The 17,175-nt window shown below is 39.4% G+C and overlaps 1 protein-coding gene across 1 annotated transcript in view; it reads right to left on the reverse strand.

Moving 5' to 3' along the window:
* The window catches only part of thsd7ba (thrombospondin, type I, domain containing 7Ba), a 261,412-nt gene extending 245,361 nt beyond the window's left edge, over positions 1-16,051 (reverse strand). The window contains exons 1-3 of the mRNA XM_049594673.1: positions 15,984-16,051; positions 11,822-11,895; positions 793-908 (exon numbers count right to left, since the gene is read on the reverse strand). The gene's annotated coding sequence lies outside the window, so the exon portion shown is untranslated. The remainder of the gene's footprint in view (positions 1-792; positions 909-11,821; positions 11,896-15,983) is intronic.
* Positions 16,052-17,175: the final 1,124 nt, after the last annotated feature.

Consider the following 17,175-nt stretch of genomic DNA (forward strand, 5'->3'; position numbering starts at 1 on the left):
CAAGTTGCCTGGTTAGACCTTTTCAGGACCACAGGCAGGCTCAATCTAATGTTGACTGAACTTGGGCATTTTCAAAAGAAATACAACATTTTTTCGGTTTAGTGTGCAGATGTTCTGCCTGACTTTTGTCTTAACTGTTTATTTTTGGATCCAGCACATGTTTGGATGTGCTCCCAGCATAGCTCCACCTGACATCCCCCTGACTAGAGCTCTAACTGGCCAGATAAATTCAAAACACCTGAGTGGGTACGCAGGGCCTTTAAAGTAAAACTAGACACATTTTTTGTTTAACTTATCATCACAAGGCCCATCAACAATTGGCACAGTTTCTATTTCAAGCATGCCATCATCAACGGTTAAGAAGCCACCAGAATTAGACCACTCTATGAAACATCTGGAAAGCCCAGGTTTTTGTAAAAAATAAACAGTTGCAGACAAGCTGATTGCTCACATGAATGGGAATGGTCTTTTTGAAAAGTTTCACTCTTGATTTTGGTGCCACACATAACAGCGAAATGACTCCAGAGTGACAAATGATTTGGTTTTAGCTGCTGACGCAAGGAAATCCTCAGCAGTCATTCTTTTAGACAGCATTCCATCCTCCTTAAATGCCTTAAACATTTAATTGCTTTTTACCTACAACGTGCATGGCTGTTTTAATTAGGTTGCTATTGATAATGTATGGCCCTCTGCAGAGTGCATTTACTAGTCTGTGGGCCAATTGTATTTTCCATCTATCTGACAAACGCAATATCAGTTTTCACTGTTATGTGTTTGCTCTTTCTTTCTCACCAGCTGAAGCAGATGGCCGCCCACCCAGAGCTTGGTGCTGTCCAAGGTTTCTTCACTTTGGAGAAGTTTTTCCTTGCTGCCGTCGCCTTGTATGCTCATGAGGGATTGGTGGGTCTCTGTAAATTAAAAAGCACGGTCTTGATCTGCTCTGTATGAAAAGGTTCATTAACAAACTTGGTACTTTAAATCTCCAAGTATATAAACTTAGATTTCGATATCATGAAAAGATGAGCAGTATGTTTTGCTCTGAGATGGTTGAGGTGTGTCAACTTAAGGTGCTGAACTGAAGCCACGGACTCTCGTTAGGAGGAACCAGTAGCAAATCACACATGCCCCCAGAGCCAAATAACGAGCCGCCACGTAGCTACAGACTCTCCTTAGCAGCTCACCCAGTAGCACAGTAACATACATGACCCCCAAATTGAAGAATGAGCCGCTGTGCAGCGAGAGACTCTTGTTAGCAGTCTGTGGTCAGTGCAGTCACACAGTTTATTGCAGAGCATTTAGCCTCCGTACTGAAAAACGAGAGCTGCTGCGCGGCGATAGCCTCTCGTTCAGCAGCTAACTTTAGCACAAAGCACTCACCCACATCAGTGAGCAGTAACTGCTGGCGTGCCACTTTGGATTGAAAGACTGAAAGGTATGTTGGTGACAGCTATTTTGCTTGTGTTTATATGGTTGTGGCACTGAACAGAGATGTTTATTCATGTATTTAAAAGATTGAAAGAGCTGAGAGAGCTTGTGGAACATAGCAAACTCACTACTGACAAATTGACACTGATGCTATGCACCTTAAAGCAACACAATGGAGTTTTTGAGCCCTCAAAATATATATCCAAGATCCTTGTGATGGTATATCAACTCACAATAGGTTGGATGACACCTCCGTCATTGCTTAAGAGCGTCTGTTTCACTTGCACTGGCACTATGCAGTTTCGGGGTTCGGGTAGGAACCCAGACACAAAAAGAACTACAAAATCTGGCTGCTTTACAGCATATGTCATATCCCCCTCCTCTCTTTAGAGTAGCGTAGCTGAACTGAGGTGAACTAAGTTAGACGTGGTTGTCATGGCTGAAGTGACAAAGAAAAGGAAGAGGGTGAAAGTGTTGTCCAAGGAGACAAAGAAAAGAAAACGGGAGAGCGATAAAACAAGAGCTCGATGAAGGATTAATATTGGCCCGGCTTTCACATGCTGGCGAGAGCTGAAAGAGGAGAAGGGATGCTCGACCGATGGTGACCTGGCGCTGTTACTGATGGACTCGTAAGGCTCACTGGGTCTCATTCATGAAACGTGAGCAGAAGGAATTTGTGTGTACACTGTTCGCAGACGGAAATTCACGTGCATGTCCGCATTCATCAATATTTTAGTAGCTCCGGTCTTTTCGTAGCTACTAACAAAATCTACTCCTGCTCCTGACCACTCGTAGTGCTTGTGTAAATTCAGTAAAGCACATATAAATATTGCTTGTCACTATTGGAAATTACAATTTTAACTCGTATTGCCCTCTGTTATGTACATAATACACACAGATGCCTTTGAAACACTTAATCTAAACATGACAAAATATTAAAAATATAACACATTTAGTTAAATTAGTTGGCAGTTAGCAGGTTTAAGATCCAATTAGGTTCACGATTGTGAATTATCTATGTAAATCAACTCAACAGATTAGACGTTCTTTCTACATGTTGAATGATGATAATAAAAATATCCGTAAAGGACAGCCGGATCACAGCCTCTTCGGCCTCGGTGCCTGGGTTCAGCAGGGGCAGCAGGAGCAGCAGGTGGTGGAGCCACAAAGGAGCACGAGCAAGAATTATTTGAGACAACACTTTTTTTTGTTTTGTTTGTTTTTTTGTGTGGCTTGAATAAATCTGATTTGAAAAATGTTTAATTTACGTTGTATAAAACAGAGCTTTAGGCTATTAAGATTCAAATAATTTGAAGACGATGCATGCAAAACTGCTGTAGGCTATATGTTATCCGTATCATTTGTTAAAATAAATGTTAAATAGCTCTACATTCTGACAGCCATCACTGATTTAGAGTTTATTACACACAAAACATCTCTGGTTTCGCATTCCCACTTCATTCAAAACCCCACAAATGAATCTTCTGTTTGTTTGGTGACCGCTGTATTTTTTTTTGTGTGTGATTATGCGTTTGTTTACCTCCAGTTTCATATCAAACCATTTACGCTTCACCTCTGACATTATTTCGATCTCAGCTTCGAAAAAATTCTTTTTTCTTTCTCTCTCTTTCTTTCTTTGCGCCATGACTGACAGGTCGACTGGATGCACCTACACCTCCTTATATGGTGGTCATTGGCTATTCATGGGCGGGGATTTATGCTAATTGCTGATTACCGGGAGCACGCTTTCACTTTACGATGGATTGGCATTCATGATCATACACGTGTGTTTAAGATCAAATCTGAGTTTCCCGCGGCGTTCCTGAATCCGGAGTAGGCTTTTAGTAGTGTAGGCTTTTATGTGCAAATCTACACACAGATTTACTCACTTTTCATGAATGAGACTCACAGTCTGCAGGTCGGCTGCCTCAGGTACATTTTAAGATAAAGTGTTAGCCTACATACAGACAGCTTTCATTTTAGTTTGTCTTTAACAGTTTGCTGTTAGCACCGCAAGCGTGATGTGCTTGTGTAAACCGCAATCATAAATGATAATAGCGGTGAATGAGAGACTGCATACAGAGCAGATTGAAATGTGGCTTTCTACATGCTGATCACATGTATTGATAAAGTGTTGGCTTGGCTGGCAGAGGTTTTATCGCACTTACTCACAGTAACAAGCATAGTTGTTGTCAACTAGAGTAATCTTGACATTATATTCCCTTCATTTGCTGTTGTCTGACTTCACTCTGTTGAGTTTGTGTGTTTGTGTGTGCGCGTGCTGTGAGGAGGAGGAGGTCAGCCCTGACATGCAGAGAGCAACTCATTTCTGAGTTTAGAAAATGAATAAATAAATAAAGCAATCGGCCTAATCATGTATGTACAAAATGCTATAAGGCTACTTTACCTGTTCTGAAGACATGATGATCACGCATTACACGGCCAGCTTCAGGAAGTTCACAGTATCGTTGACTTGTCAACAAATGCACGTGCAGAAAGATTTTTGCAACAGTTGCAACAGACAATACCATTTTTTGTCTGTAGGGGGACCCCTTGAGGTAAAAAGCGCAATCCTCCATTGTGTTGCTTTAAGTTAATGTTTGTAGTAACACAGTTTTTATATAGTAGGGGAGGGGTTATGTGAAGGATGGCTTCAGTGAATCATCAAGCATGCTTCTAGGCCCACCCAAAAAGTCCTTGAGACAAAAATGGTTAAAAAAAGTTTAACGATCTAACTCAACAATGCAGTACTACGCAGTTGGTTCTCAGTCTTTTTACATTTTCAACAAGTATTTGATAACAACAAATGTAATACATTTTTAAAATATATATATATATATATATATATTTTCTGGAAAGAAATAACTGATTTTGCTGCATCTTGACTTTAAAGGTCTAGTGTGTAGGATTTAGTGGCATCTAGTAGTGCAGAACTGATGATTCTCCCAAGTGTCAAGCATATAGCAGCACTACAGTGTCCGACACAAAAACGCGAATGACCCTATATATATATAGAGCTAGTGTTTGATTTGTCTCGCTTACTGTAGGACAACACTATGAAGACAGGTATAAACGGCTCATTCTAAGGTAAGGAAAACAAAATAATTTTTAGTTTAGGGTGATTATAAACTAATAGAAACAGTTATGGATATTATTTTTGCCAATGGAAGCCCCTAAATCCTATACACTAGTCCTTCAAATGTCTTTTACATCTGTAAGATTGACGTCTACAAATCTCCTACAGTGGAACCCAGACAAATCTAAAGATACAGTTAGCAGCGCTGAAATACTATAAATTTTGACTGTATTTAAACATCTTGGGTGGAGTAGAACAATAACCATTTTCATATCAAGATTGTTTGCTAATTGCAAACTCCCTGCCTGGCAAACTCTACATCATTATGATGTCAGAGTTATTGAGTTATTTTCTCAGACTTGACAAATCTCAGGAGGATCACAGAAGTCTTCCCTTTTTCTATCAGCCTAGTTGTATTCCTTGTGACTAATGAAGTGATTTTGATTCATACAATCGGTGGTATGCCCTTTTCAGCAAAACATCACATTGCATTTGTCATTAGACATATAAATGATATATACAATATTACTGTCTCTGTTCTATCTTTATTCCATATTTTGTAATTCATTATGCTTATTAATGACCAGACGGGCTGAGGCACCACCATTGTCCTTTCTCTGTATCAATTGTACTGTTGGAGTATCTCACTGTTGGGACACAAGCTTATCTGCTGGCTGTTTCATGTCCTCTATAATTGCATTTTTGATGGACTCCTTTTGTTTGACCCGTACTTTTCTCTCTGACCCATTGTGGGGTAATTGGCTGAGCTAGTGATAACCCCCTTGAGTTCCTGTCATTCTGCCCTGACATCCCTCTGCCACCCATACTTTTATCCAAAGAGAAATATAACCTAGGATAATTGGATTTTTCCTCTTTCTTCAGTATCCGTCAACTTGCCTCACTTGCTCTTCAAAAATAAGAAACTTTCCTTTTGACAAGAGCCACAAAACAGCTGACCCATCATGCTGTAATAGTTTGTACTGCGCAGCATCTAACACAATGATTATAGGCAGGACAACGTTAATTAATCTGACAGCAAATGAGCCTTTACTCCAGATTTCTTCAGGTACAGGAGGGCCAAAAGATTTTATCAGTTCCTAAAAGAGCAAGTTTGCTAATTTATGAAGTGGAAAGACTATCCAGACAAAGCTCTTGTCCTCAAGCAGTGAATGAAAAAAAAAATCAGAGCCGACTTCCAGTGTTGTCCTCTCTCTTCATTTATCACAAAGAATTTCATTTTGAGATTCACACAAAACAATGCCACACTCTGAAGTGCAAGAGCAAGACATGCCTTTCTTGAGGTTTACCCCTCAAGAAAAGGGGCACATTGAGGAAAACCCCCATAGAATTCTCCTTAGCTGCACAGATTGGAAAACACTCTCTGAATAATCAGTCACAAACTGAAAAGCCACAGACCAAATCGAAATCTAGGGATGGCATTAATCCTGACAGTAAATTCAAATCACCCTACGCTGCCGGGGCTGATAGCTGACTCTCTGCATCTCAGCGTCTGGATGCTCTTTACCATCCATAGAATCACACAGAGCACTATGGCTGGCTGCCTGCGGTTTGCTATCTGATTATGCGTTTTATTTAAAGCTGCTCTTTCCAAGTACCAATCAGGCTTTCCATCAGGTTGCCTGTCTGTTTGCCTTTGACGCATTTAACCTCACATGTCAGTGTCAGCCAGAGGCAAGCTCCTGAAGATGTATCTTAAATTGGTTGCGGTTAAATTCACTTATCATATTAAGTACTATTGGAACTTATTGGTATCAGCTTCTTCATGCAATGGAATATCTGGTTAATTACACCCCAGCTATGGTGAAGGAGATAGCTTATCGTCTACTTTTAAAATAGAACATATCACCGACCCCCTGACATTTGCAGCAGTAATTAAGCTCAAACAAGGCAGCATGTTACACAATATTTGCTTAAAAAGTATGAGGGATAAATGGGTAAGAGAAAACACTTGGTGCAAAAAAAAAAAAAAAAAAACCTGTTATTTTCAACATTTACACAAAAACCAATTTCTCTAAGAGCATAATGGCATGTAATTGAGTGTGCAGGTCTCATTCAAAATATCCTGTTAAATAAAAGCAATGGATGGTTTAAAAATTGAGTAAAAATCAGAGTGTGCACGACTATAAAACTGTTAACAGTGGCAGCCAAATTAATAGCATGTATTCCACTGTCAAAATAGTAATTATAGGAACAGAGAGTGAGAGTCAAAGTGATACAAAACAAAACCTAAAAGCTGTCAAAACTGTTAAGGATAATATGAGATGAAGCACAACTTCTATAAATTGTTAATTAATGTTAACAAGCCAGATTTCCAAAGGTGTGGTTAACTTCATGAAAAGTAAGAAAGAGTTTAATGATGGGTGGTGGGATTGGTTATATACAGGATATATTCTTTTTATTCATTTGTAGTGTTTTGGTAGCTTTGGAATTAACATGTATGTGGCCCTTGTGGTGAAATTTTTATTCTTGTCAAACTGCTGCTGCCAAGGTCAAGAATGAATCTTCAGACGCAACTCAGTATGGATTTGTGGGAGTATTGTTATTGCTATTAATGTGCTTGTTTTCATGATGCTACTAATCATCTAAAGCAAACCTTGGATGAGAGGGACATGTTGCCTTGATTGATGTGTTGAGTGGACAGTCTTTATTATTCTGTTTCAATGCATGTAACGGGATGTGGCTGGTTAGGGAAGGCTGCAACACACTCACTGTCACGTGGTGGGATTTCGCAATGATTGAGCGAGACCACCAACGTAGTGTGACAGCACATAGTTTGAGATTTTGGGCTCGCTGGTGTTGGGGAGGAACTGACAGCAGATAAACTGTGCTTCGCTGAATGATGCGCTACATTTTGTCCTTGAACTAGACAGACTCGGTGAAGATGATGATTGATTCTTTTATGGGTGTGTAAAAATGAACCAATGCTAGAGGTCAAACTTCTTCGGTGGCCATGCAAAGAACATAAAAAAGTGCTGATGGTTTTTAAAGGCGATGTCCACTACTCAAGTGCTGGTCTTGAGTAAAAATATAAGCTAAGTATACCTGAGTCTTTTCATGCCACTTTCTACTTTTTCTCCACTAAATTGATGCTTTGCTATAAACTTAAATACCAAACACTACATACAAGTACATCTGCAATGATTGGTTGACTGACAGTTTTTTAAGTCTTTTTAATGCAAAAACATCTCAAGGTTCCAGCTTCTCATATGTTAGGACTAGAGATGGGATTTATAGCTCTTTGAGGGGAGCCGGATCTTGGTGAGCCGTTCCTTTCAAAGAGCCGTTCAAAAAACTGGCTCATTTGACTGATTTTTATATTTATTAAGTTTTAAGAAGCCTGCCTGGTGGTAACTCATTTTATCTTAGAAATAATCACTGGGAGGTATGATGGGGTGAGATTTAGAACAAAGTAATACAAAATTAGATATCCCACCAATATCTGAGTTTGCATTATTCTGAAATATTGATTATAACCTCATTTGACATGTGTGGACTAGATTTTAAAGTCTGATCTGGATTCACTGTAAATATTCCACAAGGTTGCGCCATATCACTCTGCTTTGACAGTGGCATCACTATTTTGGATTTACCCTTCATACAAATTGTTTGTATGTGTGTAAAGCTACCATGACTTGTTATTCATGCAACACCGTAACCTTAACACTTACAAATAAACATAAAAAACAAAGCAAGCTACAATGAATTTTGCTCAGGGGAGGAGCAAAGGAGGAGCACACAGTGATATTAAAAAAAAAACAAAAAAAGAACGGTTCCCAGCTGGTCTCGGTTCCCATCGTTCATGTTAACGAGCCGTTCAATAGAATCGGTTCGTTCATGAACGTCACAACACTAGTTAGGACTTGGTGTTTTTCCTTTCAATTATTAATTCAATTTTGAGATTTGAAACACTGATGGACAAAATGAACATTGTGCAGATGTCAAGTTGGATAGTTAAAGCAATAATCAGCAGATTAATAGTAGTTAAAACTAAAGTCCATCTTGCCATGGAATCACTCCAACCGAAACAGTGGTTTGCAATTTAAAGCAAGTGTTGGCCACGGGCATAAAGTGTGGGAGCCAATAGCCCCTTCCCTACTTTTAACGCCCTTGCTCAGACTACATCCATCTTAAAACTTGGTGTTCATTCTGGTCTCAACTACACACCTTTAAAGTTTCATGACGTTATTGCCTTGACAAAATCTAGTCACAGACAGACACACACACACACAGACATACAGACATAAGCCCTTTTTACACAGAGATCACTCTGTAGGGCTGCTACGAAGTCCCTTCCTCATGCCACCTTTGCATTTTTACACAGAACCAGATGACCATGGCATCATGCCACTCCTGTGTGTGATTACAGACAGCATCCCTGCATCGCAGCATCAAAAGAGGCATGATGGGCATAACATGTAACACAACAGCATTGGCCTCTAGTGCGACATATAACACACTAGTCAGCAGCGCTTTATAAACGATGACAACAGCATAACATGGCAATAACAATAATTTACTGTTTCTGTTATATGAAGCTAATCACGTCCTCTGCTCAGACAGTAAGGAGCTCCAGGAACTAAGTGTTTTCACTATTTACAAAACATTTTTGTCCGCTGTTCTCCTTTTTTTGGTAGCCTCTCATGGTGTCAGCTGAATCTCCCACAGTGGGTTGCATGCATAACATATCGTCAAAACAGCACACCCATGCTGCCGATGATCCCGTCCTGCTAGCTGTCCCATTTATAGACATCATTTCTAGGGCTGCCACTAACAATTATTGTCATTGTCGACTAATCTGTCGATTATTTCTTCGATTAGTCGACTAATCATTTCATCGAAAAATGTGTTAAAATGTTGAAAAATGTCAGTCTGTCTCGCCCAAACCCCAAAATTAAGTCATCTAATGTTTTGTTTCATACTCACGCCAAAGGGTTTTAGTTCACTGTCATGGGAGAGTGTGTAAAGCTGCCAATATCTGAACGTAAGAAGCTGCAGTAAGAGTATTTTGGGGTACTTTTATAGTACTTTTCTATGAAAAATGACTCAAACCGATTAGTCGACTACTAAAATAGTTACCGATTATTTTAATAGTCAATTAGTCATCGATTAGTCGACTAATCGTGGCAGCCCTAATCATTTCGGCACTGTTACTACCTCCGTAACCAACATAGAGGCGGGACCGCTCTGCAAATGTACCTTACATACAGAATGGCAAGGCAGTATGAGGGCTATATGAAGACCTGGCACAATACTCAAAACCCACCTCTATGGCTCCAATTCCTGTCGCCAAGACCACATTTGGCCATGATCAAACACACACACACACACACACAAATAAAAACTCAGGTAAGATCAATGTCTGGGCTGAGGCAAAAAGGTTGGGACTCTCAGTGCAAGCGATGCAGTAACGAGACGTCTGTGTTTTTTCCTTTCATGTGGCTCAAAGTTGCCCTCTCCCCCATGTTGGCGATGCAGGGTTCAACACTAAGGTTTTTTTTCACTTGCCCGGTCAGGCAAGTTGGTCAGAGATCTACTTGCCCGAAGTCAGTTTTTACTTGCCCTATAAAAATTGTTTAATTTAAGCGCCTATCAAATAACAAAGACTGCAGTTATTTTTATGTTATGTAATCTTTATTCACACTGTATTTATTAATTAAAACAACATACGTCATGTATGTCCTACACAAAAATGACAGTGTCAGGGCTTAAAGTGAAAAATTTTCCTGAGCCTGAAACCTACTTAGCTCTCTCTCTACTCTACCAGTAGACTACCACATCCATCTGTTGCACAAAACTCACACAGCAGTGTTTCTCCTAGGATGGAGTTGTAGCAGCGGAGGTGAAGCACACGCATGAAAAATAATTTTCACATGTGTGAAACTTTTTTGTATGCTCGCAAAGCACAGCCTGCTGGGATGTTTCTATGTATCTACTGGCACCAGAAGGGCTCTTTAGGACTAAGTACATACAGTACATGTGTGCACAGTAATGAGCAGGTGAAATGTCTGTCTAGCTTACATATGAGGTGTCTCAAGATTTAGGAAAATACAATTTTATTGAATATAATAAAAGTAAAAAGTCACTTGACATGCTGCTGTTTTGTGTTATGACCTATTTAAATGCTGGAAGTTGTTATTTACGTGACAACGCCTGAACGCAACACAAGCTCAGCACCAAGAGTGTCATGCTGCGCTGCTGTGCAAGCAGCGTGTTTGTCTGTGCGTTTGTGCGTCTGTGTTATTTACACAGTGTCCATAACAATAACTTTGTCAGCTGACACACTGCTCGGGGTCAGGTTTGGTCAGGAAAATGCGGCCCGAGCCGCTCTAGCGTGCTCACCTGTGTGTGTGGCGGAACTCCGCCATGCGCGATTCAGAGAGCAGAGGAGAATTGTTAACGCGTGACCATGTAGAGACAGAAATGACACGATGACATAACACCATAAATAGTAGGCCTATATTGTTATGTTATTATATGAAGTGTCCGTCGCGCAAAATAATTTAGTTTATGAAGAGGTAAGACAGAGCTCTCTCCTCTCCTCTACATAGTGCAGCATGTAGCGGACTGGACATACCACTTGTCAATCAGATAAAAAGGGCGGTATGTTTTCTGAGACGTTTGCTCTCACACAAAATGTGCCTGGCCCAGCATAAAACACGATCCGGATTGATTAAATTATTTTTGGAAATACCTAATTTTCTATTTTAGAAAACAGTATTTTAGAAAAGTGGTAAGAGTCTGGAAACATAAATAGTTTTCCATACTTTATTTTTAATTTTCCATACTTTTTAATACCTGGAAATTGATCAAATTTATTTCCATACTTTTCCATACTTTCCATACTTGCATAGGAACCCCGAATTATTGATAGGATTTAATACACAGTAGCTACACACACCATTGAGCATTGAGCATGTTGATAATGGGCACTTAGCATAGACTGTATCTGAGGTTCATGTTTAGGAAATGACTTTGCTATCTATTACATCTTTTTCACTAACATGGAACTGGTTCCGTTCTGGTTCCCACACCTAATTTTCAACCAACCGTGACAACATCAGTGGTTGTGTCATATTCTACAGGTTGGAAAGAGAGACGGCAAGGATGAAAAGGTCAGGTGAGAAATTATGCTTGTTTCTTGGGTAAATCAAATATCTGTAATAACAGACCAAACGCTTGCAGGTATTCAGTGTTCTCTGCAATTTTGCTGCCACTGTTTACTTCTCATGTGAATTGTGCAATGCCCTCCATTGTTGACACATCCCTGAATGCAATGGTTCAGAGCAATTTGAGACTTACTGAAAGTGTGCATGGCCAAGAATGGTCCTCAGCCTTGTCGAACTGTGCTTCAGGTCTTTACAAAGCTGAGACTCCTGTGAAGAGAAAAGCAGTATATGGAAAATTACCTGATAAAGCTGAAAAGGCTGAGCTAACTGTGTTTAGCTACCATTTTCAGGGAAGCTAGCTAGCTAGCTGCGTACTACGCTTGATTGCTCAACTCTGTATTCACAAACACACCTGAGATGAATTTCACAGAGGGCAATTTAACATGCAATAGTAGGAAAAGCACAGGAGTAAGTAGCCTAATATAATTAATGATCTGAATTTCATGTACCTGCGTTGGTGTCAGGGTCCTGTTGTAGACCTTTTCCACAGCAGACATTTTGACTTGTCATAGCAGTTACAGCACAGGTGAAACAAATTTTGTTAACGATGGCTCAGTTCCATCAGGTGTGACAGTGAGCCAGCATGCACAATACCAGAGCCATCGTTAGTGTTATTATTAGTAACACCTGTGTTTTTACTGCTGTGATAAATAAAAATGTCTGCTGTGAGGAGGGTCGATACCCCGTACTTGAAACTGAAGCCTCTAAATTGAATTCATCCATTATTATGGAAAATGGTAATTAACTTGCTATTAAGTGTGACAACTGAGAATTCAGTTTTATTATTTCATCTTAAAAGATTAATTACTTTCCAACTGGATTAGTATGTAATTTTTAAAATGCATGTCATTTTTTTCCATTTTTAATATGCATCCCAACAGTATTTCATTTCACACAGATTTATTAGTATTTTGAATTCCGTTTAAATGCAAATTGAATCACTGTTTTTAATGTATCAATTAAATGATCAGGTCTAACTCTTCAGCATACCAGCAGTATCAATGAGAAGGTGGAAGCCCAAGATGTAGCTGAGGTCAGATCTTCAAAAGGGTTATCAAAACATCAACATAAAAAGCATGCATTTTAATTTTTCCCCCCTCTCTTTTTTCCAAGGGACTAATCCAAGAGTGTGTAATGAAAACAGTGCAGGCGAGAGACAGTGAGTAATTGCAGGCTTGGCAGTGTTATCCATTACAGCTGAGAGAACTAGGAGGAGGGTAAGCGCACCCAGAAATGCTGTTCCTATTTACATTTAGACAAGCCTTTCTTTGATGTCAAACCCCCTCTCCCTCATGACAGGGTTAACAGTCTTTTAATCTGAGGGTGACAGGCAAAGTCATGTGACTGGCGCAGGACAGTCTACATGGCGACAGTGGAGTTGGTGAAAGTGATAAACGCTTGTATAACGGTGGTTTCCCTTACTAAGTGGTAGCTATAGGCTCTCCTTTTTTTACAAAAGCACCTTGCAGAGTCATACTGCTGTGCTGTTGAGCGCAATCCATCATTATAAATTACCTGTTTTACATTTTTCCAGGTACGATTTATGAAGGTCATCCATAATCATTGCAGCTGCAATCACATCAAAATTAAATTCATTCTGCCACATGTGAGTACAGAAATGGTTGCATGACTCCAGCAGCATGATTTTTTTTTTCCTTCATTATGCCTCATGTTTTGGTACAACTCTTCCCTGTAGGGCTATCCTGAATAACAGTTTTTGGGCACTGACACATCAGTGAGAAATATCCAAGATTAATCAGAGCTTCGAGAGGGTGGGGATGGGGGGTAAACAAGAGACAAGGACATTTTTTAAAAAGTTTTCAGTCCATGCACTGAAAATAACAGCACAATTAGCCACTTTGTTAGCATGCAAGTCGTAGTAACATTCGCCATAATAGCTAGAAAAAAAGAATACTTTGCAAGATGGCTGAGCGTTTTTTAACAGCTTTCAGGTGATTTGCCAAGCTTGAAGTAGGTTTGCAATATGCCAGTTTCCTTTGGCATATCTGGCACTTTTTGGGGGTGATATAAATTCTTAACCTATTCCAGACATTTGACTTTTTTGACATTATGCAAATGTGAAAGCCTGGCAGGTGTAGTCAATGTCGTAGTCACAAAATTAGGCCCATCACTAAGTTTAAATGTCCTTGTCTGAGAATGACTAATAATACATGGTGATGCATAATTCATTATGCTGAATTACTATTTCTTAATTTATGGGATATTTGATTCTAACATTGATTTGGACATTGATTACCATGGCAACGATCAAAGCTTGAAAGCATTCAGGTCAGTCACTGTCATGGTCCATCTGTAAAATCAACATCATCTTAGCAACTTTTAATGAGTAGTTTTTGATTTAAGATACAACTAAGCCGAAGAACAAAAATATTCTGTGTATGAATATCCTCATGAGCACGTCCTAGCAAGCCAAAGTTTGTTACAGATTTTATTTTTTGGAGAAGGGCTTTTAAATTATAAAACCACAATGACATAGAGGACATTTAATATGATAAAAATGTGACTAAACAAAACACACAGTGTCAGTCTGACGACAGAACTACCTGCTTGTCCGTTTTATTTATACAGGCTGGGTGGACAGATCGATCTCAAAGTGCATTCAGTGCAACAGAGACAAGACCGTGCTGCATAATCAGTCTGACCATCATAGCTGCATAACTAGCATTAATTAATCAAACCTTGATCAAGGCCAGCACACAGTACTGGTATGTTCAAGTCCTGCACCAAGGCTAAGTAACTTGGATGGACTTTAGAAGATTAAAAAAAGAGAGAGAAACACTGTAGCCTTCACCAAGCCTTAAGCATCCCACGCACACTGTTAACAGTCTCTTTCCACTGATAACAACAGAGCATGAAGGATTCAAAATGATCCATTAGCCATCAGCAAGCAGTTTCTTACTTAGTGATGACTGTGATGGCTGCAACTATGGCAAGCCGTTTTAACATTTAATCGCTAGACTGGATTTTCATTACTGATATCTGCAACATAGTTTTGCCTAGTCAAAACTCTTATTCAAGATATCTGTAATTAGATTTTGCCTAGTCAAAACTCCAATTACAGATATCTGTAATTCAGTTTTGACTAGTAAGATTCAAACTATTTTTGCCATTCATGTGTATGGGGTTTGTCATGATAGATATCTCCAATGTAGTTGCGGATATCTACAATTGTTATTTCGGATATCTGCAACTGAATTGTGGATATCTGTAATTCCAGTTTGAGATATCTACAATTTAATTTTGACTAGTCATAATTCAAGTTCAAGACATCTTTAATTATCATCAATTGAAGATATCTACATGGTCCTTTCTAGATATCTTGAATTGAGTTTCAGATAGTCAAAATGACGTTGTAGATATCTTGAATTCGAATTATGACTAGTCAAAATGACGTTGTAGATATCTGTAACTGAATTATGACTAGTCAAAATGACGTTGTAGATATCTGTAACTGAATTATGACTAGTCAAAATGACGTTATAGATATCTGTAACTGAATTATGACTAGTCAAAATGATGTTGTAGATATCTACAACGTCATTTTCACTAGTCAAAATGACGTTGTAGATATCCGCAACTGAATTATGACTAGTCAAAATGACGTTGTAGATATCTCAAACTGGAATTATAGATAGTCATAATGTAATTGTAGATATCTATCATGACAAACCCCATACACATGAATGGCAAAAATAGTTTGAATCTTACTAGTCAAAACTGAATTACAGATATCTGTAACTGTAGTTTTGACGAGTCAGAATGACGTTATAGATATCTGTCATTCAGTTTTGACTAGTCAGAATGACGTCATAGATATCTGTCATTCAGTTTTGACTAGTCAGAATGACATTACAGATATCTGTAATTCAGTTTTGACTAGTCAGAATGACGTTACAGATATCTTAAATTAAAATTCATACTAGTCAAAATGACATTACTACTAGTCAAAATGACGTTATAGATATCTATAATGGTAATTCCGGATAGTTGGACTTAGTGATTAAATGCTAAAACGGCTTGCCATATGCAACTGCTGTCACGTTTTCTCCCCCTTTGAGTTTAGTTGACCTATTAACGTCATGTACATTGCCCTTTGTTCATACCTCATAGTTACTCAGTTATGTAGCTAATGCTAGCAGTGGCGATTACAGTTAGGCTGCACTTAAGTTTCTGTCTGTAGTGTGTACATTTAGTTAACTTCTGTACAGTCACGCTTTGGTTGCATTAATATAAGTTTCCATTAGGTCATTGTAATTAGCATTTCTTTGAGTTACCGTAGCAGTAGGTGCCATTTCAGGTTGCTGTACGTGGAGAGGCGTCCCGACACACTCGAGCTCACGCTACGAAAGCAGATGCTTTAAATACAGGAAATACCAATTGGAACATACCAAGTGACCGCCACATCATGGGGGGGGGGGGACTGAGATTTCAAGTTTATTTAGTTTAATTTTTTTTTCGCAAACTTAAGGGTTTTTTGTGTTTCATATTTTGGATTAATTTAAATATTTATTCTAACATAATAATTGTCCAGATGTTTAACTGTTAGTTTAGTTGTAAGTATTTTACTTTGCTACCCCCCTTTGTTTGGTCTGAACAGCCGTTATATAGGTTTTTCCATAGACATATATACATATGTATATATGTCTATGAGTTTTTCTCCTTCTGTCTTGCTAGATCAGTTTAGTCAGTCTGAGTTAAAGGGCCAGTGTGTAAAATGGGTTGAAAATAGTGACATCAGTGGTCAAATTCTAGATTGCAGGGCTCACTCACTCACCCCTCCCGTCGGGTAAATGACGGTGGCCTCGTAGGGACAAAAGCCTTGCGCAGACGCAGCATTCGGGAAAAAGGCCCGTTTATTTGAGCACTCCAAAAACTCCGGTAACACTCCAGGGGGTAAAAGACTCCGTCCCAAACTCTGGCTCTTCTGGCATAACACGCACACTTCATACACACATACTCACTTACATTCTCTGTTCCACCAATCTCCACCCGCATACTGACTGACAGCGTAGCCGGTAAACAGAGCTCAGCTGTTTATTTAGCCTAGCAATATCTCTGGACTATAGTAGCTGCTTTGAACGCGATTTTGAAGAGTTTCTTGTAGCAGACCCAGACCCAGAGCCATACCTGTTTGAGCCGGAGCATACAGATGAGGAACTTGGATACTGAGCAGACGAGGAGAGGCTGAATCCTCCGCTCCCATTTTGCTGCACAGAATGGGATTCGATGCTGCCATCGTTGGGGAGATATGTCATCAGGAGGAAAAGCGCCGCAGAGAGTGCATCACAAGGAGTGAAGTTGCGTCTTCTTTTCCTCGCAGATGACGGTTCGGGTTCATTTTCTCCTGTTGCGTGGTAAGTGTGGTCCATTCGCAAACTTTATAACTTAAAAAACCTTTCACTACTCTCTATCAACGAACTACTAACACTCTCTGCTGTTTCCTCCTCCTTCTTCCTTCCCCCCGCT

Source organism: Epinephelus fuscoguttatus, linkage group LG13 (assembly GCF_011397635.1).
Source record: "Epinephelus fuscoguttatus linkage group LG13, E.fuscoguttatus.final_Chr_v1".
Lineage (NCBI taxonomy): Eukaryota > Metazoa > Chordata > Actinopteri > Perciformes > Serranidae > Epinephelus > Epinephelus fuscoguttatus.